This window comes from Staurois parvus, unplaced genomic scaffold (assembly GCF_062004578.1).
Source record: "Staurois parvus isolate SC_StPar_1 unplaced genomic scaffold, SC_StPar_1.0 ptg000604l, whole genome shotgun sequence".
NCBI classification, from domain to species: domain Eukaryota; kingdom Metazoa; phylum Chordata; class Amphibia; order Anura; family Ranidae; genus Staurois; species Staurois parvus.
In genome coordinates, this window is record NW_028318400.1 from 1,935,172 (window position 1) to 1,961,844 (window position 26,673).

The 26,673-nt window shown below is 43.7% G+C and overlaps 1 protein-coding gene across 2 annotated transcripts in view; it reads right to left on the bottom strand.

Moving 5' to 3' along the window:
- PCGF5 (polycomb group ring finger 5) overlaps positions 1–25,313 on the bottom strand; it is a 107,559-nt gene extending 82,246 nt beyond the window's left edge. Inside the window, exon 1 of one of the 2 annotated variants that reach the window (XM_089692758.1) lies at positions 25,220–25,313. The gene's annotated coding sequence lies outside the window, so the exon portion shown is untranslated. Of the gene's footprint in view, positions 1–431; positions 491–25,219 lie in introns of those variants that run through there. The other variant, XM_089692759.1, reaches the window with a different exon arrangement.
- Between the last annotated feature and the right edge of the window lie 1,360 nt (positions 25,314–26,673).

The following is a 26,673-nucleotide window of genomic DNA, read 5'->3' on the forward strand; positions in this document are numbered from 1 at the left end:
GGCCAGGTGTCCCCGATGGAAGATTTCCCCTCACCTCTTGTTCTGGTGACAACTCTACAATGTAGCATTTCCCTTCAGACAACAATAAAAACTTGACAGGGGGTGTAACCGCCCCCCCTCCCCCATCCAAAACTAAAGAAGAACCGCTCAGGATTGGTAGGTGTCCCCCATACACACACCCAACCCAATCACAGAGAGTGCACAGAGCTCATCATCAAGTGCCAACAAGCCCGGCCCCCGCCTCCTCGTACTTTCCCCTCATGACACGAGCTGTCATTCCCTCCACCTGTCCCGGGACTACATCTCCCAGCATGCACCGCGAGCTCGCACCGGACAGCAGGGGAGGCCGCACACAGGACACGGCTCTGACTGCAACCCGGCCATCCATCCCCACTCCTCTGTACTGAGAACACACTCTGCCGGGAACTCACCATGACACGACCGAGCATGCGCCGCCGTATGTCGCTGTCAGTAAATACAGATGACGAGAGTCTACCTGGCGCATGCGTACATCGCACGCTGTCTTCAGGAACAGAGAACGCATGCGCGGGGCACCGCATGCTTCTTCTTAGCTGCATAGACTTTTCTTCGTGCGTGCTCCTACAGTGCTGCTACATGGGGGGTGAACTGCACACCAACCAATAGGATGAAAAACAAATTACAACTCAGCAAACGATGAATTATCAATACTTTGGGAAAAGTTCAAAAGGTAATAGAGGGTGGTCGATGTAGTGTCCTTACAATGGGGAGCTATGGCAGAATAAGAGACCACCCTCCAGGGGCAGACTGACCAATCGGAAACTCTGGCACCACCCGAGGGCCCGGGGTCAATAGGGGGACCCAGGAGATGCCCCTGGTACCTTTTTCATAGGCTTTTTTGAGTTTGGGCAAGGACACGGGCCCCATGATTCCCTAATGCCCGGGGGCCCCATGAGTTGTCAGTCCGCCCCTGCCATCCTCTAACTATGACCTTTGAGGGACTGTCCCTGATTTGGAACAAAGTCCCTCTGTCCTCATTTGTCCCTCAGTTTGGTCTGATCTTTATAGTTGTATATAAAATGTATTATCTTTCAAAAAGTGTTTCCTTGTGCTAAGCCTTTCATCCAATTTCTAAACTTCAAAAGCCAATATAAAGGAATAGTAGTATGAAAAAACACTTGTGGGTAAAACTAATCCTTTTTTTATATATATAATTCTTATTTAAATGGGGGTTGGCAAGGGGTGTGTCCTAATCCTACATACATTATATTACCAAATGTGTTGGGAGGCCTGCCTCTAGTCCTCATGCACACTGGATGTGTTTACACAACTGTTTTTGGCTTTTGACATTTTTTTTCTACAGCCAATAAACCCCCCAACATGTTATCCTATGTGTCAATGAACACATAGACCATTATCAACGTTTTTAGGCTGGGTTTCTAGAGGAGTTTTTTCAGCTGTAAAAACAATCTAACGCTGAAAAACACGGTAAATCATGGCAAACCAGCGTTTTTTGTAAAAAAAACCTCTAAAAAATGCAAGCGCAAAAAAACTGGCAAAACGCTGAAAAACTTGCGTTTTTAACGGGACTTTACACAGCTAATGTTACCAGCGTTATTAAAACGCCCCGTGTGCTTGGAGCCTTACACATGAACTTTAATGGCATCCCAGTATTAGTCCGTAGGGTTCAATATTGAGTTGGCCCACCCTTTGCAGCTATAACAGATTCAACTCTTCTGGGAAGGCTGTCCACAAGGTTTAGGAGTGTGTCTATGGGAAGGTTTGACCATTCTTCCAGAAGCGCATTTGTGAGGTCAGGCACTGATGTCGGACGAGAAAGCCTGGCTCGCAGTCTCCGCTCTAATTCATCCCAAAGGTGTTCTATCGGGTTGAGGTCAGGACTCTGTGCAGGCCAATCAAGTTCCTCCACCCCAAACTCGCTCATCCATGTCTGTATGGGCCTTGCTTCGTGCACTGGTGTGCAGTCATGTTGGAACAGGAAGGGGCCATCCCCAAACTGTTCCCACAAAGTTGGGAGCATGAAATTGTCCAAAATGTCTTGGTATGCTGACGCCTTAAGAGTTCCCTTCACTGGAACTAAGGGGCCAAGCCCAACCCCTGAAAAACAACCCCACACCATAATCCCCCCTCCACCAAACTTTACAATTAGCACAATCAATTAGGCAAGTACCATTCTCCTGGCAACCACCAAACCCAGACACGTCCATCAGATTACCACACAGAGAAGCGTGATTGGTTACATGTCCTCACTGCTCTAGAGTCCAGTGGCGGCGTGCTTTACACCACTGCATCCACAGCTTTGCAATGCACTTGGTGATGTAAGGCTTGGATGCAGCTGCTTGGCCATGCAAACCCATTTCATGAAGCTCTCTATGCACTGTTGTTGAGCTAATCTGATGGCCACACAAACTTTGGGGGTCTTTAGCTATTGGCTCTGCAGACAGTTGGCAACGTCTGCGCACTGTGCTCTGTCATTTTACGCGGCCTACCACTTCGTGGCTAAGTTGCTGTTGTTCCCAGTTGCTTCCACTTTGTTATAATACCACTAACAGTTGACGGTGGAATATTTAGTAGCAAGGAAATTTCATGGATGGACTTATTGCACAGATGGCAACCTATCACAGGACCACGCTTGAATTCACTGAGCTCCTGAGAGCGACCCATTCTTTCACAGATGTTTGTAGAAGCAGTCTGCATGCCTAGGTGCTGATTTTATACACCTGTGGCCATGGAGGTGATTGGAACACCTGAATCCAATGATTTGGGGGGGCTGGCCAATACTTTTTGGCAATACAGTGTACGTTTGCTAAGTGTCCCTCATATCCATCTCAAGAAGTCGGGAGGTATTCAGTGCTGACTTGGTGGATGGAGGTGCAGGCTCTTTGATAGTCACTCGCCTGGAACATTCATGAAGCCAGTGATGTGTAACCAAGCCCCACTTACAGCTGGGTGTTTTGTGAACATGCATAATTGTATTGTTTGCGCACATCTACAAAACACAAAAAATGTGCTTGCAGTACCAATTATTGTTAAAGGAACTCCACATGCAGCAAGCAGATGAGAGTTTTTCCATGTGGAAAAACGGTAGACAAACACAAAAAACACACACTAAAAGCAAGACGCTCAACACTCAAAGAGCTATATGAGCTACTTTGGCGTGCATAGGGCTGCCCTATGCATGCAGCATAAAAATGCGCACAAAAAATGTGCATTTTCACAAAATGCTCAAGTGTGAATGGGGTCTAAAAGCATTATTCTCGATTCCAAGCTAGCAATGCAGAAAGCCATGCATTGTGATGGGAAAGCACATCATTTGTCCTTATTACACTAGCAATTATACTGCATGCAGGAGGCGCTTGTTTTGGTGTCAGTCTCCTCCCGTAGCTGTGTGCAGGCAGCCTGTGGAAGTGGATGTAGGGAGCCTGTGGAAGTGGATGTAGGGAGCCTGTGGAAGTGGATACAGACATTGCGGCTGCTCAAACATAACCACGTGTCAAAATCTAAAACACAAACAGAAATCCAGCGTACTGATGAGATTGCAGTTGGTGATTAATATTGGCTATATGAATATCATCCAAATTGAAAGAACAATCCAGTCCAATGATGAAAAGTGATAAACCTTTTAATAAAAAGTTATAATCCTTGAGATAAACAGCATGTGTTTTATATTAAAACCTCCATACAGCAGCATAGACTCACTGGTAGCCTTGCACAGTCTCACTATACGGATGGTAGCATCTCCTGGTGGAGACCAACGGGACATCCATAGCATGCAGTAATTGGGATGGCCGTCAAGGGATGAACCGAGCATGGTGACGCTTGATGATCTGATCAACACCGCTCCGGTGTTGATTCCGCTGTGTCCTGCAGCCACTGGTGGGAACCAAACTGGGAAGATTGCTGCCCACTCTGCCGGCAGTGGTTTGGGACTGTAACTGATATCACCACTCAACCAGATGTGATGTCCTTGGTGTTGTGGACAGTGTCTCTGCAGATCCAAACATGTCAAAATCTGACAGCTGTGCAGGAGAAGGTGCCCAGAACGCAAAACTCAAGAATAACAACTTTACTCAAAAACACATAAAACCAATATGGCACAGAAAGTCTCCATCTGAATTATTTTCTCTTTTGAAGTTTGTCACACAAACGATATCCACCTCCAAATGGGGGGCATCAAAATCCTTTTTTTGAAGGGCGTAGCATTGTGTGTGTTCCACCACCTGGACAAACAGTTCACCAAAAGGGTTGGACTTCTTAAAGAATAAGTCCATCTTTATAAAAAAATTATATGCACCCACAAGTTGCAGAAAAAAATGTGTATTTATTTATTTTGCACATGAGCTTTCAAATAATTTCCACCACGATCCTGGATCAGGCTCTTTATGCAGCTCTATGTCTGTCCTGAGGTATGGACCTTCAGCAAGAGAGCTGGAGGCAGCGTCATTGGCCTACGAGTGCTGTGAACACCACACGGTGTTCCACTGATAACCACACATTCATTTACAGATCCCAGTGAATGAATGACATGTGCGTGCGGAGCAAAATTCAAAAGTGATAAGGGGGCCAGTTTTGGAGTTGAGGAAGAAGGGGGGACCACTTGCAATCTCGATACATCCGTATGTAGGGTGAAGTTGACCTTTAAGATAAGGTGTAAATATGTTTAAGAAACTCCTCCTAGAGCAAGGGTGCTCAACCCGTGGCCCTCAGAGCCCTCTCATGTGGCCCTCAACCTCAAACTGAAAGAAGGAGTCTTGGTGCACTTTAAAAAAGGGCACCACACCTGAAAGATATAAAAGAAGTCTATGGCAAAGCGTAGCTAACCCACATGAAAATGGAAAGTACACTGCAGTGCACCCGCAGTACAGGTAAACCACAGCACATCAGTGTGAACGCAGCCTTATAGGGAGCTCAGGACAGCTAGGGCTCATTTACATTTGTGGTTTTAGGGGCAGTAAAACCCCATAGTTGAAAAATGTTTTACCACCCCTCTCCTAACCACTGATGTAGCATCAGGGGTCGCAATGGTGATCCTGCCTCATGCTCCAGGGGACATGTGCAACCTTCCTGTCACATTCTGTTTTTACACTTGGACAGGAGAGCGGCATATACTTGAACTGATCCTCTCCATTTTCCTCCTGCAACTGCTGAAGCCTGCTTCTCCTCCTCTCCCTTTGCTAGGATTCAGCAGCTGCAGGGAGAAAATATTCATTATCATTGTGGCCCGTGACAGGTTACCAAATCACTTAAGTGGCTGTCAGAGAAGGCTTGCCCATAGTGCAGATGGAGTTTCCAGGCGCATATGTGTGGGCCAGGCTTAACTGGCTGGGCAGCTGTGCACAGGCGTGTTGTTCGACTACACTTCCATCTGATCCCTTCCAGCTACTACTTGTTACCTACCTTTGGCTTGTTTACTGACTAGCCTTCTGCTTGATCCCTACCTGCTATATCTGCTAATGCACCCAGGCTTACTCACCTCCTGGTAGAGCGATCCTGAGGACCACAACATCTATCTCCAACATCAGGAGCTCTGGTGAAGACCGGTTAGTGCTTAAACCCAACACCTAATGGGAGCCTGTGTCATCTGCTAGGGGGATCTGCTTGTAGATTTCCAGCTGACTAAATATGAACCTACCTGTGACTACTGTTACAGCCTCTGGTCCCCTAGCCTGACACCAGACTGTGACCCTCTCCCCCATTCACATACTGTGTTACAAGTAGTGTAATCAATGAAAGAACTTTTCTCAGTGGAGGAGGAGGAAGAGGCAGGCACGTCTCCATTGGATCACCTGTACTCCTGTTCTGCCTGAAGACCGAAAGCTGTTAACCATTGGACTGCTTTGATTCGCATTACATGGTAAATAAAATATTTTCCTATGGAAGGTGTTCACATCTATACAGTCCACACGCAGTGCGTTTTGAAAAAGGGTCGTGGTGCAATGAATTTGAGCTCAATAGAGTTGAATGGAAAATGCTTATCTGTTTAAATGCGATACGATTCCCATGTGTTTTCACCAGTTGGAATGCAATGCGAAGCCAAGTGTCAGCTTTGTTGGCATAATGGTCTTTGTAGAGTCCCAGGCTCACAAGGTAGGGGGGGGGAAGAGAGACCTAGGACATGAATCCAAATTTGCAACTGCATAAAACACAGTGCTATCCAAGTTGCAGCTGAATCGTATCGCAGGTGCTCCTAGAATCACACTGGAAAAGTAAAGTAACTCGCACCTCTTCAGTCTGTACCTAACCCATGTCTTGAGTCTTTGTTGTATCTGCAGCAAGATCCTCATTAAGTTCTAACACAACTTCAATGTGGCTATTGTCTTAACTAATTCCCCTCTACTTTCGTTTTCAAACCATAGTCCTAACTCGTCTACTGGACAGATCACAACTCAACATTATATGGAACGCAAAGATCTGAAGAAAGCTCAACAGCATTTATTATAACAGTCATTGTCATAGAAAGTAAGAAAAAACACTTTGACATTTAAGGATTCTACAGTTTCCCAAAACACCTTATTCTGCTCTTCTCAAAGTTCATTAAATGATTTTGCTTGAGCAACTTTCCTACTCCCTCAATGCAATTAATTTCTTCCAGCTCACTTCAGTCTACAACAGTTCTGAATTAGTCAATAAAGAAACCAAACTGCCTTCCAAAACTATACCAAATGGTGGTTTGCTCTGGTCCATTTTGAAGCACAAGTATTGGTTATATACATTATGCATCCAAAAGCATGCTTTACTAAGATAGGGCAATACCAAGAAAACCAACCTGTATCTTAAACATACTTGTCTATTTGGGGTAATGAGGGTAGGATTTGACCTCGCACCTCTTCTCAATTACTGTTTTGGCGGCAACTGGTGAGCTCTCTTACCTTCTTGGACAACAATTGAAAACTGAGCTTGAGTTGGATGCCAATATCAATGCCAATAAAGAGATTTCCTTATATTCCTACAGAGAAACTATTAGATGACCCTGGATACAAATATCTCGCTTGTCCTGTAGCAGATTCGCAATAGAAATATACACTCACCAGCCACTTTATTAGGTACATCTTGCTAGTGCCAAAATATCCCCCACATCATTACACCACCAGCCTGAGCTATTGATACAAGGCAGGATGGATCCATGCTTACACGTCGTTTACTCCAAATTCTGACCTTACCATCTGAATGTTGCAGCAATTAGTCTGCCCATTCTCCTCTGACCTCTGACATCAACAAGGCATTTTCGTACACACAACTGCTGCTCACTGGATATTTTTTCTTTTTTGGACCATTCTCTGTACACCCTAAATATGGTTGTGCATGAAAACCGCAGTAGATCAGTGATTTTTGAAATACTCAGACCAGCCCATCTGGCACCAACAACCATGCCACATTCAAAGTCACTTAAATCCGCTTTCTTCCCTGTTCCAATGCTCAGTTTGAACTTCAGCAAGTCATCTTCACCATGTCTAGATGTCTAAATGCATTAAGTTGCTGCCATGTAATTGGCTGATCTAAAATCTAAAGAGTTGCTCTTACCTTGGAAAAATATCCTCTCACTTCTTTTTGAAGCTACAGGACAGGAGGTGAATCGAAACACAGACATTGATGGCAAACAAAAAAAGCAGTTTAACCCTCCCCTACTCTATCTTGTAGGGTGAGAAGAATTGGCTGCGACAAGGAAGGATCCCACTGTTTATCCCCCCAGTGCTCTACCCTCATCCATTCACAAAACTCTGTACTATTTTCACAGAATGGTGTTTTGTGGATGGATGGAGTAGAAAGGCAGTGAAAAGAATACAATTTTGCGAATGGATGCAGCCAAAGCTCTTCACTCCCTCAGCACCAGAAGATCACCAATGTGTGTGGTATCCGGCATCACTATAGGGAGAATTTGTACAATAACCAGCAGCCAACAGGACATAGTAAGCTGTTCATTAGGGAACAATTATCTGACTGATGCTGAATCCCAAAAAATAAACCTGAAGTTCAGCTACTTGGGTTCTAAAAAGTGATCAATCAGAACCATCACATACTGAAACTTCCCAGTTATACAAGCCTCAAACTCAGGAGAAATCATTTCTAATTCTAAAGACAGGAAGGTCTCTCTGTGGTTTGTGATAGAATCTTAGGACTCTGGCATGAAGGGCAAGCTCGAGCAGTGATTGTAGAGTGGCTCTCAGCTGCCCGTCTGAACCTATAATAAGACCCTTAGCTATGTTGGTTCAGCAAGGTTGTGTCATAGATGTGAAAGACATACATATCGCACATTTGCCGGCAGGAGACGTAAAGTATAGAGTGACAAACAGCGAGTGACTGATCTTGTGACTTCTCAGCAGTGGAGTGGACCTCATTAAGAAAAGGTTCAACAATCAGTCCTTAGATAGTTCACCTGTCCCCTCCACCATTACCAAGCCTAGAGGGTAAAAGAAAACTAGTCACCAAATACAAATGATTCCAAGTTCTTTGTAGGCAGACTACGAGCACCAAACTTGTACTGGCACATGGCAGGAAAATGGGGGCTGAAATAATGTGGTTACTATTACCATTCTGCTATGATGACAAGGATTAACTCCCGGGTTTCCTTCCCACTCCTTACTGACACCCAGGGCTGCTGTTAAAAAACACGGGGCCCCATATAGCCAATCTGACAGGCCCCCTCCAAAAAAAACACAGTTTACTGTACTTCAATTATGAATGAACACAGCGAGTAATCAGTACTGATCGCTCATTCTGTTCATTCAGGAAAGGAAGGGGCTAATAAATGTGACATATTTATTGGAACCTTCCCCCACTCTCCATCCTGAAGGATCCGATTTTCCTAGTGCCTGCAGCTGCTGGTGGGAAGGAAAGGAGGGTAACCGGCAGCACTGTGGGGGTGGGGGGCCTGGGTAACAGGGGGCAACATATGATGCACAAGGAAGGTGATGTGCGGCAATTACTGGGGCCAATCCCCTGTATGGCTCTCTCTACAGCAGCTAAAAGCCAACAGGAGGGAGAGGAGAAGCCACATTTCAGCTGCTGCAGAGAGAGCCATACAGGGGATTGGCCCCAGTAATTGCCGCACATCACCAGTAATCACCTCTCCGCTGTTCTGATCACCCTCCCTGCCTACATCTGATTCACCTAGCTACCTGGGCCCCCCTGCTGGCCTGGGCCCCCTACAGGAGGACTGGTGGTACCCCCTTATCCACGGCCCTGCTGACACCTCTATCAATGCCTTCCCCACCAACATCTTGTTTTCTTCTCTAATTCTTTTCTACCTTTCTACCTTGACAATTTGCTTAACCTGCTCTCTACACCGCCAACCATAATCTCTCTCAATATGGCCTGTGCTCTATGGTCATACGCTAAGTACCCCATCACTGGGGCAATATGTAGAGCTTGATGCAACTTTATACTCCCCATATTACCATTACCCTACACAGGAACCTCATTCTTGACTACTAAAGAAAGCCTCTGTCTGCCAAAGTCAACCACTACTAGGAAAAGCTATGCACTTACATTGTAAGTAGCTATACAGTTGCATGCCTTCAGTCTTTGGCGATGTACTCTTCAATTTGCTATAATTGGTACAAATTCTTACTCTGTAATAACATTATAACCCCTCAAAAAAAAATTTTTGAAACAGAAATTCTGATAAGAGACCAACAAGTTACAAGAGCTACACAGCTATTTTTTTCTGAGCAAAGAGAGAATCTTATCTATTTGAGCAAATAAAATAAAAGCAGATGCAGGTTAGAAAATTGAAAAAAAAAGTTGAAAAAACAACAGTTTTTTGTACAACCCTCGCCACCATTTCTGCATGTCTATGTACGATCCTTACAGTGTATTTCCACTTTGCAGTCAAATTCAAGAAAACCCCACTATATGTTTGTTATATGTTCCTATTCACACACTATACCATAGAGAGAGAGGGGGTGGGGCCGAGCTGCAGCTCTGTGTGTGAATGGACATACTGTGGGAGCACTTAGCAGAAGGGAGGGGCCAGGAGTGCTGGCGGGGACCTGAGAAGGGGAGGATCGAGGATTGAGGCTGCTCTGTGCGAACCACTGCACAGCACATGTAAGTAAGTTTGTTTTTTTTGTTTTTTTAAACTTGCCTTTAAAGTGGAGTTCAACTTGAAAAAATAAATAAAATAAAAGTCAGCAGCTACAAAAACTGTAGCTGCTGACTTTTAGAATACAGACACTTACCTGTCCCTCGGTCCAGCGGTGTCCTCACTACGGCTGGTTTCACTGGCCGTCTTCTCTCCCTGGTGCCAGCATCTTCAATGTGGGCATCCGGCTGTGACAGCTTGCGGCTTCACAGCCGGGTGCCCACTGCACATGTGTGTGTCAGGGCTCCAGGGTATGACCAGAGGTATGTGAACTGACGCAGGGAAATGTTATAAACAATATAATTTATTAAAGACTAACAATACAAACATAAACGCAGTGCACCAAACCCCAAGCTAACACAAATACATACAAGGTGAAACAAACCCAAACCTAGACTGATACAGATACACAGGTACATACACATATAGAGCACAACGTAATCAGGCAGGCCGGGTCGATAACCATCGGGCAGGTAGGTACAGGAGGAGCAGGCGGAGAGAATGGTCAGGGTCACAAGCCAGGGATCAAACAGGAGAAGTCAGCAGAGGTCAGGATCAAGCAGAGGTCAGCAACAAGTCAGGCAGAGGCAGGAACAGGAACGCAGGTTACAAGATACAGGGGCCCAGGAAAAACACACACACACCAAGGCACAGACTGCAGGTCTGGCCATCCCTTAAATACACCTGCATAATCAGCTTCAGGTGTTTGGCTGGCTGCAGGGTTGAGTCTCTGATTGCTGAGAGCATCCGCTGGCCAGTCCTGGTACTGCAGCCCACAAGGCAGGTGAGTCCCACCATTACTGGCAAGTCCATTCCTGACAGTGTGAGAAGCACTGCGCTTTGTGAATGGCCCCGTAGTCTTCTGGCACCTGTCACATGTCCCAGAAGACTACAGGGAGGGAGGAGGGAGAACAATTTCTGCTTCCGATCGCCATAGGCGATCGCAGCGGAAGTGGGAGTGGGTACCTGTCAAGTTTGGATACCCACTCCCCAAAGGTGCCAATTCTAAATGGGGAGCGGATGACAAAGACTTAAAGTGGAACTTCCCCTTTTGGGTGGAACTCCGCTTTAGTATCACTGTAAGGAGGATTTTTCAGTGCTGAAGTTATCAGAAAAGGGCATCTATAGTAAAATAGTAAGCAGCATTATTAGTTAGGCTCTGTGAATGGGAACAAAGTAACAAAAATAAAGTAGGGGTAATCCTAATCTGTCTGGAAAAGTGGAAATACACTTGAAGCAAATGGAATATTTTTCTCCCTATTCACAGGCTAATTATTTGCTCAAGTAATAGAAAATTAGATCTAAAATGAGTTGACCACTTGCAAAGATAATTGGCACATATACAGATACATTTAGGTACAACTACATTTGCAATAAATGACCACAACGCAAATTGTGGGTGCATGCCCTCGAACCCCTCGTGTATTGTATTGTTACTGTCTTGTCTCATGTTTTGTCCCCCTTGCTATTGTGCAGCGCTGAGCAAACCCTTTGGCGCTATATAAATACTGTATAATAATAATAATAATATCCATTCCCCAGAGACACAGCTGCAGAGTACAGGTGCCCATAGTAATGAAGAGCTGTACCTAGGTTTCATTGACAGGTATAAATCCCTGGGTTCATCTTGCAGGCGAGTGGGGATGTATGCACGTGTGCATGTTTCTGCAAACACAGCGTACTCCCGCGAACGGCTATTCTTTCCTATGGCTGGCTGTTTGCTGTAGTTGTGTCTCTTGTGCACGAAAATAAGCCCACAATTTATTTTATATGGTCTCATGTGCACAAGGCCTTAGACTTTTAAATATTGTTCTAACAAATTCTTAAAACTAGAAACTCTACCCAGGAGCAGATGCCATGGGGAGCCTGCCATTACCTTTATTAATAGTCTTTCAGGTAAATGTTTTCATGACAAAATGAAAAAAAAAAATCATTTAGTACAAAAGAGGCTTTGTAGCGTGCTTTTTCTGCACTGAACTGATTTCATTTGAAATACACTATACTCTTGTGTAACGTTCTACCTGCTTCTTGTAAGAACACAGAAAGTTCATTCAAGAACTGTCTTTATTCTGAGTGCTTTGAACTTCAGCTCCTGGAAATAATTATGTGTCCAAACACGAACTACCTTCTTCCCCCATTTGCTTTGCAGACAGTGACTTTTATTTTCCAAAAGCTACCTTTAGTTGCAGGAAAGATTGTATATAGTTGTAGTACAGAAAAGAATAAAGACTTATTTATCACATGGTATTTAATGTGAATTATATACAGTATAATGTCCTAAATAAATTGTCATTTCTAAATCTGCACTGAAAAAACGACAGCTGGAGTAGAACGTTTTAATAGAAATGAAGACTTGCGATAGAGCAATACACACAACTATTTCATAACTAGTAAAGAACACTGGAAGAATCAACAGAATATTAAATCTTAAATGATTATAACTCTGCATTTCTACTTGCACAGTTTTACGTTTGACCCCTTCAAATGCTAAGCTAAAGCCAGTTGATTGCTTAAAAAAAAAAGGTAGATGCATTCCTAAATGAAGAGAATATAACTGGATATTAACTGCTTCCCGCCGCCCTGTAGCAGAAATACTGCTACAGTATGGCAGGGGTGCACAAAATCATGCACATATATGCGATTTTGCATTCCCGGGTAGGGGGCGCATGCGCCCTTCCTGCATCCTACCTGCGCCGCTAATCACAACCTCGGCTGTCAATCCCACCCAGTGATTAATCGCCGGCACCCGGTGATCGAGGAGCATTACCGATGGAGGGTGAGAGCTGTATGTGAACAATATAGTTCTCTCCCCTGTCAGCTCCTGCAAACTGCTTTAGCACTAACACAGCCCACAGTAAAACAGCACAGAGTTAACCCTTTGATCGCCCCACATGTTAACCCCTTCCTACCCAGTGCCATTAGTACAGTGTCAGTCACTGGGGATGTTAGTTCCCCCCAGGGTCAGAATGCCCGTCGCAGTACAGCAATAAGTCACTGTTCGCCGCCATTACTAGTAAAAATAAAATTTAAAAATCCCAGTATTTACACCACCATTTGTAAACGCTATAACTTTCATGTAAACCAATTAATTTACACGTATTGGGATTTTTTTTTTAGCAAAAAACATGTAGCAGAATACATTTTGGCCCTAAATTTATGACGAAATTTGATTTGTAAAATTTTTTAACTGGACATGTTTAATAGCAAAAAGTCAAAAATATTGTTTTTTTCTCAATATTGTTGGCCTTTTTTAGCGCAAAAAAATAAAAAATGCACAGGGGATCAAATACTACCAAAGAAAGCTCTATTCATAGGAAAAAAAGGATGTAAATTTAATTTGGGTGCAGCGTTGCATGACCGCACAATTGTCAGTTAAAATAACACAGCGCCGTAACGCAAAAAATGGCCTGGTCAGGAAGGGGGGTAAATCATCTGCAGGGCAAGTGGTTAATATTTAGGTTCCTTGAGTCTATCTGCTATGGGCTTCTCCCCACATGTTTTAATGAACCTTGAAGGAACAGATGCAGCATCCAGCTCCGCTGCCTGCAGCCTGTCAAGTCTATGACAGGCTGCAGATGGACAGGACTGAACATGGTGCTGAGTTGTACGCGTGTTTAGGGCCCTACACGTTCAGGGACAAATGCCCATATGTGCAAGAAGCCTTATAAGTAATAACACCAGAGATTGTTGATCTATGGAATACCTGATTGCCTTTGGGGATCAGGAAAGATGCTTTCTCCCTGTTGGAGCAAATTGAACCATGTTTTATAAGAGGCTTTTTCCTTCCTCTGGGTCAACTGTATGTAATCAGGTTGAAAATTAGCTAGTTAAGAGCTACCCTGGTTGGAGAGTTGGGGTTATTTTTTTCCTGGGTCTTTAGTTTAGTGGGTTTCTTTGGGTCCAACCCACTGGTTCTGTGATACAGTATATAAGAGGGACAGTGGTTTGGAACAAGAGAGTTGAGCGGGTCCTAATCTTTGAGCCCAGAGCCCGAACAGTGTGGAGAGGAAGCCTAAAGTTAACTTCTGGGAGCCTGTCATGATGTAGGAGGTCACCTTAATGACACCAGCTACTGGGGCATGCCACTGATGGACCTTTAGAATATGGACTCTACTTTTGCAGGTATGCTGGGGCAGCACATAGCCTGAGATAGGATTAGGGTTATAGGAAAAGGACTGTTTTTGTCTACTGAACTCTGTAATGCTTTGACATCTTGATATACTGTAAGTAAAGTGTTGAACTTTGTCTTCTGCCTGGTCTAAAGTTATTTGAAGGAGTGCAATGCAAGTACACAGCACCAATTTACAGCTGTGGGTCACTACATATTTGGGTATGAAGAGCTAGCGCTGAAAGAGAAGTCACAGTGTAGTGCTTCATGTTGATGCCATGGGCAACAGAAGTCTATGGTCGGTTAATGCACCCTGTCGGTAGCGTGTACCTGTTATAGATTAACCAGCCTCTAGCCGTGAGGGAGATGTTGTCAGCATTCCTTATGTCATGGTTTGTCTCCCACAGTAATGGGAGCAGATTCGCACAGTAGAGGTCACCATCCTGTACCAAGGTATGGAAGCTCAAGAGTTGAGTAAAGGGCACATGTGGAACCCGCATGGCGGGGCCCACTTTGCTACTGGGAATGGCAGTGGAAAAAACTGGGCAGGTGGTTGTGGACAAGGCTCAGCATGTCCCTCCTAATTGAAAATTACAGGGAATATATATATATATACACACACATAATCACGGGCCACTTCAGACTTGGTGAAGATGACATGCTAAAGTTCAAACTGGGATTTAAGTGACCTTGAATAGCATGGTTGTGATGCCAGACAGGCTGGTCTGAGTATTTCAAAAACCGCTGATTACAACCATCTGTAGGGTTTACAAAGAATGGTCCAAAAAATAGAAAATATCCAGTGAGCAGCAGATGTTTGAACGAAAATGCCTTGTTGATGTCAGAGGTCAGAGGAGAATGGGCAGATGATAGAAAGGTAACAGTAACTTCTGTCAATATGGACCAAAATCTCTAAGGAATGTTTCCAACGCTTTTTGAATCTATTCCACAAAGTATTAAGGCAGTTTTGAAGGAAGGGAAAAGGGGTCCAACCCAGTACTGGCAAGGTGTACCTAATAAAGTGGCTGGTGAGTGTGTATATATATATATATATATATATATATATATATATATATACACACACATATATACACATGGGGACACGAGAGTTAATTGGAGGACAGTTATGGTGCAACTGTACATGATGTACATTCATCTCTAAAAGTAGAGGCCCGCCTTAAGGTCGAATATTCCTCCACAGCGGCCTCAGCCTTGTCCCAGGGTATTGGTGAATATGACACAAGAGTAAAGGTATCCCATGTGTGTAATAGAGTGATCTTGTTACAGGTGCCTAGCGAAGCCCAGAAGAGCCTGGCCCAGTGGTAGTCCTCTCATGCGACCCAGACTTCGAACCCAACAAGTTAATGTGAAAATCTGGGTGAAAGAGCCATCACCAACCGCCTACACCCCCCCTTACATGTGGATACAGGGTTCAACATATATGTGGGTTTTCTATTTGTTTATTCAATTTTCTCCATTGGTAAAATTCCATTGGCTTTTGGCTTTTTTATTTAACCTATGTAACTGTCTAATCTTGTGTAGCACCTCCCTGCTTCTGAGTGTGTGTAGTCATGTTAAATATCACAAGCTGTAATTGTTTATGTTCCTTTAGTGCTTTAATTAGATATTAATAAGACCATATCACATTGGCAATTCTGCCAACTCACTAGCAACAGGATCACTTTAGAGGACACAGCAGGGAGTGAGAACACTTACCTGCTTGCATGCGTCACTCCCTCAGGTTTATGCAGTGTTTTTGGCAATGAGGGAGCATCATATACAAAGCAGGTATGTATTTGAATGGTGGAATCTCACTAGCTACAGGAAGGCTTGTGTAACATGGGCCATATGCAGTCTCAGGAGTTGGTGGAAAGAATGCAGGTGACATTTGCCTGAGTCTGACTCTTGAGGCTGCGTGTTGAGGTCAAAGTAAATAATGCTGTATACTTGGGCAAACAGAAATCTTTCTAAGATAAGCATGCAAAAGTATAATTAAATACAGACTATTTAAATCCTTTCAGAAGTCCAGTTATCCATCTAGTCTACTACTGGGATTTCCCAAACAAACCTTCTCCAAGACCAGACCATCTGACAGCCATTTCATCTTCATGTTCTTTTGAGATCAGAACCTACTGTAGTTTAAACACATTACCAAAACTCCCAAGCATATACAGTACAGTTGCAAGAAAAAGTATTTGAACCCCTTGGGATTACGTGGAGTTTTGCATGAATTGGGCATAAAATGTGCTCTGAACGTCATCTAAGTCACAACAATAGAAGAACACAGTCTGCTGAACATAATACTACACAAACATTAGATGTTGCCATGGTTTAATTGCACATAACATGTAAACATTCACAGTGCAGGGAGGAAAAAGTATGTGAACCTTTGGACTTAATAACTGGTTGACCCTCCTTTGGCAGCAATAACCTCAACCAAATGTTTCCTGTAGTTGCAGATCAGACCTGCACAACAATCTGGAGTCATTTTTGACCACTCCTCTTCACAAAACTGTTTCAGTGTAGCAATATTCTTGGGATGTCTGGTGTGAATCGCTCTCTTAAGGTCATGCCACAGCATTTCAATCGGGTTGAGGTCAGGACTCTGACTGGGCCACTCCAGAAGGCGTATTCTGTGCTGTTGCAGCCATTGTTTTGTTGAATTACTTGTATGCTTTGGGTCATTGTCCTGTTGCATCACCCATCCTCTGCGGAGCTTCAGTTGGCGGACAGATGGTCGTACATTTTCCTGCAAAATGTCTTGATAAACTCTGGAATTCATTTTCCCATCAATGACAACAATCCGTCCAGGCCCTGAGGTAGCAAAGCAGCTCCAAACCATGATGCTCCCTCCGCCATGTTTTACAGTGGGGATGAGGTTTTGATGTTGGTGTGCTGTGCCTTTTTTTCTCCATACATAGTGTTGTGTGTTCTTCCCAAACAACTCAATCTTGGTTTCATCTGTCCACAGTATATTTTGCCAGTAGTGCTGTGGAACATCCAGGTGCTCTTTTGCAAACTTCAAATGTGCTGCAATATTCTTTTTGGACAGCAATGGCTTCCTCTTTGGTGTCCTCCCATGTACTCCATTCTTGTTTAATGTTTTCCTTATTGTAGATGTATCAACAAAAATGTTAGCATGTGCCAGAGATTTCTGTAGGTCTTTAACTGACACTCTGGGATTCTTCTTTACCTCATGCAGCATTCTGCGCTGTGCTCTTGCAGTCATTTTTACAGGACGACCACGCCTAGGGAGAGTAGCAACAGTGCTAAACTTTCTCCATTTGTAGACAGTCTGTCTTACCGTGGACACATGAACATCAAGGCTTTTGGAGATACTTTTGTAACCCTTTCCAGCTTCATGCAAGTCAACAATTCTTGATCGTAGGTCTTCTGAGAGCTCTTTTCTGCGAGGCATGGTTCACATCAGACAGTGCTTCTTGAAACCAGTAAACCCAAAACAGGTGTGTGTTTTTTAAGGGCAGGACAGCTGTCAGCAACACATCCAATATCATCACACTGATTGGAGTCAAGGTTGGCTCACTCCTGGCTCCAATTAGCTCTGGGAGAAGTCATTAAGCTAGGGCCTCACATACTTTTTCCTCCCTACACTGTGAATGTTTACATGTTATGTGCAATTAAACCATGGCAACATCTAATGTTTGTGTAGTAATATGTTCAGCAGACTGTGTTCTTCTATTGTTGTGACTTAGATGATGTTCAGAGCACATTTTATGCCCAATTCATGCAAAACTCCACGTAATCCCAAGGGGTTCACATACTTTTTCTTGTAACTGTACTATTTTCCCTGCAGCTGCCATGGTTGAGTTTTTAACAATTGGGCAATTATGATTTTATTAGCTAGACAGTGGATTTTTATATGTTCTAGATTCTAAATAAAGTAACATTTGTTTCTATTATTACACGTGTCAGGCTATTTACTGGGTCTCTTACATTTATCGCTATATAGGGATACAGTAGATTATGATACCTTGGGGTTGAGTTTTAGTCTGGTTTTCATATTTTTCTTTTATTTCATTTGCAAATATATGCTTAAGCTGTAGTGCCTATGTTGCAGTACACTACGGACCTAATTTTATACTTTTAAGAGTCTTCCAAATTAGACACACATAGCAGTGGATGGATTAGGGTCAAGTGTTCCTGGAGGGAGCCCACTTTTCCTTAAAGGCACAAGGACGCACGTGACGCCTGAAGCCATCCAATCCTTCGCCACACCAAAGTCAACCAACTGTACAAAAAAAGAGGCAACCACCCCAACTTTTAACTAGCCTTTGCAGGAAGGTGCACATGGAAGGGCAATGCAAGGGCAATGTGCACCTTACTGCAAAGGCTAGTTAGAGGTTGGGGTGGTTGGCACTTTTCTGTACATTCTAGCTCACCCCCTCATGTTCACATACTGATTATAATTCTGACTTCCTGTTTTAAATATCCAGAAACATTTAGACCCTGGAATCTTGTATTCACACCAGTGGTCTCAGAAGAGCCATGATTTCCAACAGAGATTTTCTATATGTCTATGGAATGACACAAAAGGCATCTATATGGCTTTGTGAGATCTTCCTGGATTAAAGGACACTACACAACAAAGAATCTAAAGATGTGTGCATATCTACGTCCTGCCGCCAAGAGATTATCTACCAGTTGCTTTCTACAAGTATTTGCGAGTTCTATATATATATTCATATTTAGTTCTTCACATTCCTTCATTATCCGTTAACAATATCCCTAAATGCTGTGATACTGAGACTCGGAAATAATGAGGTTTATCTCCATCTTCCTATAGATGTTTTCTAGGTAGATATGTCAGTTGTAACAGAGTCCTGGGACCTAACAGAATTATACGTTTGGTATGTGAAACTGACAACATAAGTCCTGCTAAACTTTATTGAGCATATAAACATGTACAGCTGTGACATGTTCCAGTTTTCAACAGGCAGTATTGACAGAACTGCCTGTCACAGAAGAGCTCTATAATCTGTAAAATCCTCTATAGTCAATGTTCCATTCATATGTCACATTTACACCTTCACTTTAAGCATGCATACTTTGCCAAGTCGCTTACTGATTAACTGGGTTAACATCATCCTAATTACATTTCCATAAACCAGTTCAAGTATTTAGAACCTCTTACATTCTTTCTTCTCTGGAAAACACAGAGGGCAGAATGATTGGGAGTGCTGATAAAACACTTAGGCCTCATGCTTAGCAGCTCCTCTTTACTGAGGTGTAAAATCTCCATTGCTGTCCAGGGAGCAAGACACAGCCACCAATACAAGTGAATGGCTGTATGTAGGTGTGCTTGCTTAAATGGCAATGGCCATTGCATCGGCGTGCACCCACGCATGTGCATACCCCAATCTCTCAAAATTATTGTGTTTGGGGAGAAGCAATATACATGTATGCATGAGTAAACGCTGATAAAGCACCATGATTTTAGGCCTCAGCTCACAGGAGCTGTTATGCCTATATACATTTTCAGTAAATGTTATAGAAATAGAAACTTGTTTGACTTTCTCAGAAAACAAGAGTATTTTACAGCAGCCAATATACAGAAATTAATCAAGACTCATCTTTCAAATGAATCCTTGGTTGCTAAAGCAGAAGCCCCACTTTGACTCCAATTGCTTAGATCAGGGGCCTTCAAACATTCTAAAGAGAGGGCCAACTTACTGTCCTTCAGACTCGGAGTGGGCTGAACTGTGGCCAGTGAGTGTAGAAAATGCCCTATCATTGATATCAGTTGGAAGAATATTGCCCCATTGTTGATATCAGAAGGAAAAGTGCCCCATCATTGGTGTCAGTGGGAAGAATAGTGCCCTGCTGCTGGAGTCAATGGGAGAAATAGTGCTCAATTGTTGGGGTCATTGGTAGGAATAGCGTCCTATTGTTGGTATCAGTGACAGGAATTATGCCCGTTGTTGGTGTCAGTGGAAGGAATAGTGCTCCAAGGGCCTGACAAAAGCTAGCAAAGGGCCACATCCCACACCTAGTCCACAGTTTGGAGACCACTGGCTTAGATCATCTGTAAATATGTCCATCAAGATCAATAGCATAACTACCGGTCCCTCTACTCGTGCTACATGTAATTCTGGTCTCTAAAGTCTGCTTTGGGTTCTACATCCAATCCTTGTCCAAGTCATGCCACCTTGATCTCTGTAACATTTCCACCCTCCCCCCCTCCACCACCACCACAACTCCTCCTAACAAACTAAACCACAAAAGCTACTAATTTCTTCCCTTGTCATCTCTGATCTTGACCACCTTACCAACCATTAAGTGTCCGATGCTCATCTCTGCTCATCCCTCCACTGCCATCTGCTTGGCCAGTGTATAAAATCAACATACTAACATCATCATACAAAGTTATCCACAACTCTGCCCAAGATGCATCACCATCATCTCAAAATATCACCCAAACCAACCACTCTGTTTTTCCTAAGACCTCCTGTTCTCCAGCATAACACTCCCATCAGAAGCACCCCAGCACCAAACTCTCCTGAAAGCTGGCAGGTGGAAAAAGAACCCCATGCCACTAACTGGGTCATATGGTGGCCCAGTGTCCAAAGCGGGAGGATCCAATGGAATGCAATATGGCTCAACAATGCTCTATGTATGCTTATGTATGTATGCAGTAGGTGCTGTGAAAATTCTGAATGTCGGGGAGGGGGGTTACTGTGACCCAGGGAGTGGGGTTACCGTGCTTTGATCAGACAGATTGCAGAAAAAGCTAATGTCAGGAGGACAGGTTGGGGTGGTCTCTGTGCATGGTGATGTCAGACTATCCAGCATTAGCCACATCAGCAGGAACTGCTACATTAAAAGTTGCAGTGATCCTAGGATTGCCTCATGACTTGCTAATTGGGCAAGACTGCCCCATATTTTGTATGAACAAAAGCTGAATGATCAACGGGCCTCCACTAAAAAAAGAGGAACCCTCAGATATAAGTAATTAATACTGTGCATCAGTTGGTGAAAAAGTATGATTTGTGTCAAGAGATATGTGAACCTGAAAAAACTGACCAAGGTCCCCGAGGTGTTTGCACGATTGGAAGTGTAGAGTTCTTCCTATAAGCCAGATTTGTCAGATACTGGGGGCTCCTGGGAGGATTTTCTTAGTGCTCAGATGAAGACCTCCACTTTGATCCCCTCCTTCGAACAGGTCACATTGCTAAATGGTGAGCTACAGCAACCTAGGGCAGATATGTGATTTCCCCAGTTTGCTGTGAATCATAATTTGCAGTACAGAGCAAAAAGGAAAATAATAAAGTGATTAAATATTTTTGCAGACCGCTGGTATGGGTCCAGAGTAGCGTATATAACTGGTCTTCCAAGGTCAGAGAGTCTAAACATAGGGATCGGATTCTTGTATTAGAGCCCGCTGTGGAAAGCACACGTCTTGCAAAATGGCAGGAACCCTTTAGATAGTGGAACAGGTAAGAAGGGTTAATTAAAAGACCAGCCCACAAAGAGAAAACCCTACCAGATTTATTGTATTAATCTGATCAAACCCTGGAAGGAAAGAGAGGGTTTGACAGTCGGTCAGAAAGTCCAGAAAGACCCACATGCTCAGGTTAGGATGGTAGTGATTAGACCTGGGGGTGTACATTGGAATGTGGATGCCCTTTCCCAGACCTATGGTCATTTTGGGCATAGTGTCCAGACCCCTGGCCTGGAATGGGGAGGGGGGATATGTAGAGAGTTAGCCCGGAGTGAGTTTAAGAGAGGGATCATTGTAAAGGGCAGGTACTTCCCCTTCAAGCCTGTTTATCAAACAGCTGGTCAGAGAGGCAGATTGATGGCAGTTTTGCTGTCTGTGGTGAGGAGACCTGGAGGCTGCCTGGAAGCCTCAATAGTCTTTGACCTGCTGGGTGAGCTTGCCTTTACCAGAGACTTTGAAATACTGTGTGTGCTGTGGCTGGGATGCTGAAAGTTATTCATGCAAGACTGTGTTGTACTGAGGGGGAGATTTACCTGTTGTGTTAAACTGAATCTGAAGACAAACCCTGTCACTTTTCAGTTTGCTAATGAATAAAGTAGATTTTAAAGCAGAACAAGGCAAAAACTTCTTTACATGTGCTTGTTGCTTGTGGACGGATCGGTACTCTCAGACACATTCAGCATGTACAGGCCTAGTGTACCCGCCCACATTCATTACAATTCCCTGTGGTTGATGGGAACTGTAGTTTCCTTTTAGAGAGAGGAGAGGATATGATGTAATCCCTACTGTTACACCTCCTCCTTGGCAGAGCAGATACTGTTATATTTTGAATTACAGAGATGAGGTCATGAAACTTCAATTAGACTTTTCTCCTAAATGGTAAGGATTTTTTCAATTGTATTAACTGTTCAGTGTTTTGTGTAGGGAAGTGTACTAATGGGTGAATTTTTTTTTGCCTATCCCGGAGTTCTTCTGTAAGTTTACTGAACTGTCTGCCAAGAGCCTGCATACCCCTCTGATCCCAACAAAGCATTTGTGCGTAATCTCATTCAATTGGCTAACATATTCATTTATTCTGACCACTGGAATTAAAGTATGCATTTATGCATGTACCGTATATGTATAAATTATGCCAGGAAGCTCCTCTCTGAATGCAGTTTTGATGCCTTTTTATGTCGTTGGCTGATATAGAGCATGAGGCTTATGATCAATTGATTGCTATATCAGTTTAGTAAATCAACTTTCACATGCAGCTATTGAGGATTTAAAGTAGACCTTAACCCTGAGGTCATGTCATGCTGCCCTGCCCCCTTGACCCCCCACCTCTCCTTACAATTGGACAATAATATTATTTTTAACTTTCATGCACTCTGCACGTGTGCAGATATGCCACAAGGCTTCAGGTCCTGAGACAACCCTGTGGCCCAGCTGTGTATGCTTGGGTTCCCCAATCAGGGTGAGTCACCAGACGCCGGCATCTGAACTGGCTGCCCACTGTGCATGCGTGAGCCGTGCTGTGCCCCATGAATGGTCCCGAGGTCATGCTATGTGTCCCATGAGGCTGCAGGGAAAAGGGGGGGCGAACTTCTGCTCCGGCCACCTAGGCGGTCAAAGCGGAAGTAGAAGCGAGTACCTGTCGAAATCAGGTATCCCCCCCAAGAAAAAAACCCAAAAATGGAATATATTACAGGTGGCCACTTATTGTATTGGTGGCTGCACTAGTTTTCTTTTTTAGGCCTTTACCCCTCTGTTTTCACCTATTGCTCTGGCCAGTAATACACCTCCTGTAAAATTGGGACACCACTCTAGATGGAGGAGTGCAGGGGGCATCCTTGGACAGCAGCATTGTCAGTTTGGGGAAGGGGGTGTTAGATGTACTAGCAGATTTAGATACACTAACACATTAAAGTGTTACTAAACCCAGGACCCTGCATTCACTACATCTGGTCTCCCACAGTACACACAACATGGAAATGCAATTATTTTAGTAAATATAAACTGCTAAATTCCTTTTCTCATAAGCAGGTAGAGCAGTCTTGTGACTTCTATCAGTGTCCAGCAGAGCACTGGTTAAAGTTTGTAGGAGGAGTTTTCTTTCTGCTTTAGGAGGATGCAGAACCCCTGACCTCTGTCTGGACAGCATTGATTGGCCCTGTGCTCATCACATGCACTATCCCAAGAAAAAAAAAACCTCTCTAGCAATACACACTAAACTGAGCACGTGCATGTGGCTATGGGTTCAGTCTGTCTTATCAGGAGATAAGATGTGGATATTTGATCAAGTAGCAATACACACCAAACTGAGCATGTGCAGAGTACCTGTTGGTCTCTGTACTATCAGCATATGGCTTGCAGACAGCTGAAGAGGGGGAGGATCAGAGAAGTCAGGATCAAACATCCTTTTTACACAATGCAGTGTATGAACCCCTTAGGTTCCACAGTGAGTATAACAAGCATGCTTTACTGCATATACAGACTGATTTTACTGTTGTGGGTTTAGTAACACTTTAAAGCCAAACTCCGGCTAATACTTTAAAAGCAGTTACAGCAAACAGTTTTTTCCTTTCAGGATTTCACTTAAATAAATAAAAGCTGATCATTGTAAGCACCCCTATTAGTGGTATATGGTCTTTCTCATCTCTGTAACTGCTGGAGAGCTTGTTCTTTTGAAAAACTACAGACTTACTGGCTGGATCACCAGGTGAAAATAGAAGAAAGCCTAAAAAAAGAAAACGAATGCAGCCGTCACACATCTATTGTTTACTTTTGTTTTTAATACCACCTTAAGCTTTCGGTTGTAGTCCTAGAACAAGCGTGCAGGTCAGATCTGCCGCAAATCTGCATGCCTGCTTTCAGCCAGTAAGACAGCAATTGCAGCGTCCATATTATGTTCAGCACAGATTTCCTAACATAAGGACATTGATATTGGCATTACTACATTGTTATTGTTACATTATTATTTCATTGCACATTACAAGTTAAACAAGGAAATGTGGGGGGGGGGTGTGATTGGGAAAGTGTCAGCCTTCTATGGAACATTCCCCAGTCATAGTACTTCCTAAGTAGACAACACGCACCATGTGACACCTGTCACCCCCCCTTCCCATGCCATACACAGGTGATGATCAGCATCAGCACCAGCACCCTCCTCCCCATCACTCCCACTTCTTATGTAACATCACCCATCACCTCCCCATACAAGGCTGCTATGTCAGGGTGGCTCACTGAGCTCAACACATCAGGACCTGCGTCAGCATCTTCCATGAGGACTTATCAGCTCATTCCTCCTCCCACACAGATAAATAACACAGCCATGTAATGTGGATCAGTCCATGCCCTCCATCGCACTGTGCGATCACCAGCAGCAAGTTACAATGACACCTCTCCCCATCCCCCGACCCCATGTACACCATTCAGGATCATTGTCCGTTTGTTATGAAACATGAGTAGAGGGAATAGCAGTGAAGGGTGCCCGCTTCTCCCCCCTAGGACCCAGACTGACTTGTCCTGCCTGAACACACAGCACAACTTCATGGGACAGCAGAGGGGAGAACAGCATGGAGAAACTTACCAGAATCTACAGCAAAGCCCCAGAGAGTGCTATGAATCATGGTGCTTCCCCATACAGCCTGCACATCACACTGCTGGGCTGGAGCTGTGTGACTTCTGAGTGGGCGTGCACTGTATTAAAGATACAGGACTGATTTATCACCATCCACCACTGTGATCAGACAATTAAAGGGACAGGACTGATTTATCACCATCCAACACTGTGATCAGACAATTAAAGGGACAGGGCTGATTTATCACCATCCAACACTGTGATCAGACAATTAAAGGGACACGACTGATTTATCACCACCCACCACTGTGATCAGACAATTAAAGAGACAGGACTGTATTATCACAATCCAACAGTGATCACACAATTAAAGATACAGGACTGATTTATCACAATCCACCACTCTGATCAGACAATTAAAGATACAGGACTGATTTATCACCAACACTGTGATCAGACAATTAAAGGGACAGTACTGATTTATAACCAACACTGTGATCAGACAATTAAAGTGACAGAACTGATTTATCACCAGCACTGTGCTCAGACGATTAAAGATACACAACTAATTTATCACAATCCACCACTGTGATCAGACAATTAAAGATACAGGACTGATTTATCACAATCCGCCACTCTGATCAGACAATTAAAGATAGAGGACTGATTTATCATCAACACTGTGATCAGACAATTAAAGATACAGGACTGATTTATCACCAACACTGTGATCAGACAATTAAAGGGACAGGACTGATTTATCACCAACACTATGCTCAGACAATTAAAGGGACAGGACTGATTTATCACCATCCCCCACTGTGATCAGACAATTAAAGATACAAGACTGATTTATCATAATCCACCACTGTGATCAGACAATTAAAGATACAGGACTGATTTATCACCAACACTGTGCTCAGACAATTGAAGATACAGGACTGATTTATCACCATCCCCCACTCTGATCAGACAATTAAAGATACAGGACTGATTTATCACCAACACTGTGCTCAGACAATTAAAGGATACAGGACTGATTTTTCACAATCCACCACTCTGATCAGACAATTAAAGGGACAGGACCGATTTATCCCCATCCACCACTGTGATCAGACAAATAAAGGGACAGGACTGATTTATCATAATCCAACACTGTGATCAGACAATTAAAGGGACAGGACTGATTTATCACCACCCACCACTGTGATCAGACAATTAAAGGGACAGGACTGATTTATCATAATCCAACACTGTGATCAGACAATTAAAGGGACAGGACTGATTTATCATAATCCAACACTGTGATCAGACAATTAAAGGGACAGGACTGATTTATCACCAACACTGTGCTCAGACAATTAAAGGATACAGGACTGATTTATCACAATCCACCACTGTGATCAGACAATTAAAGGGACAGGACCGATTTATCCCCATCCACCACTGTGATCAGACAATTA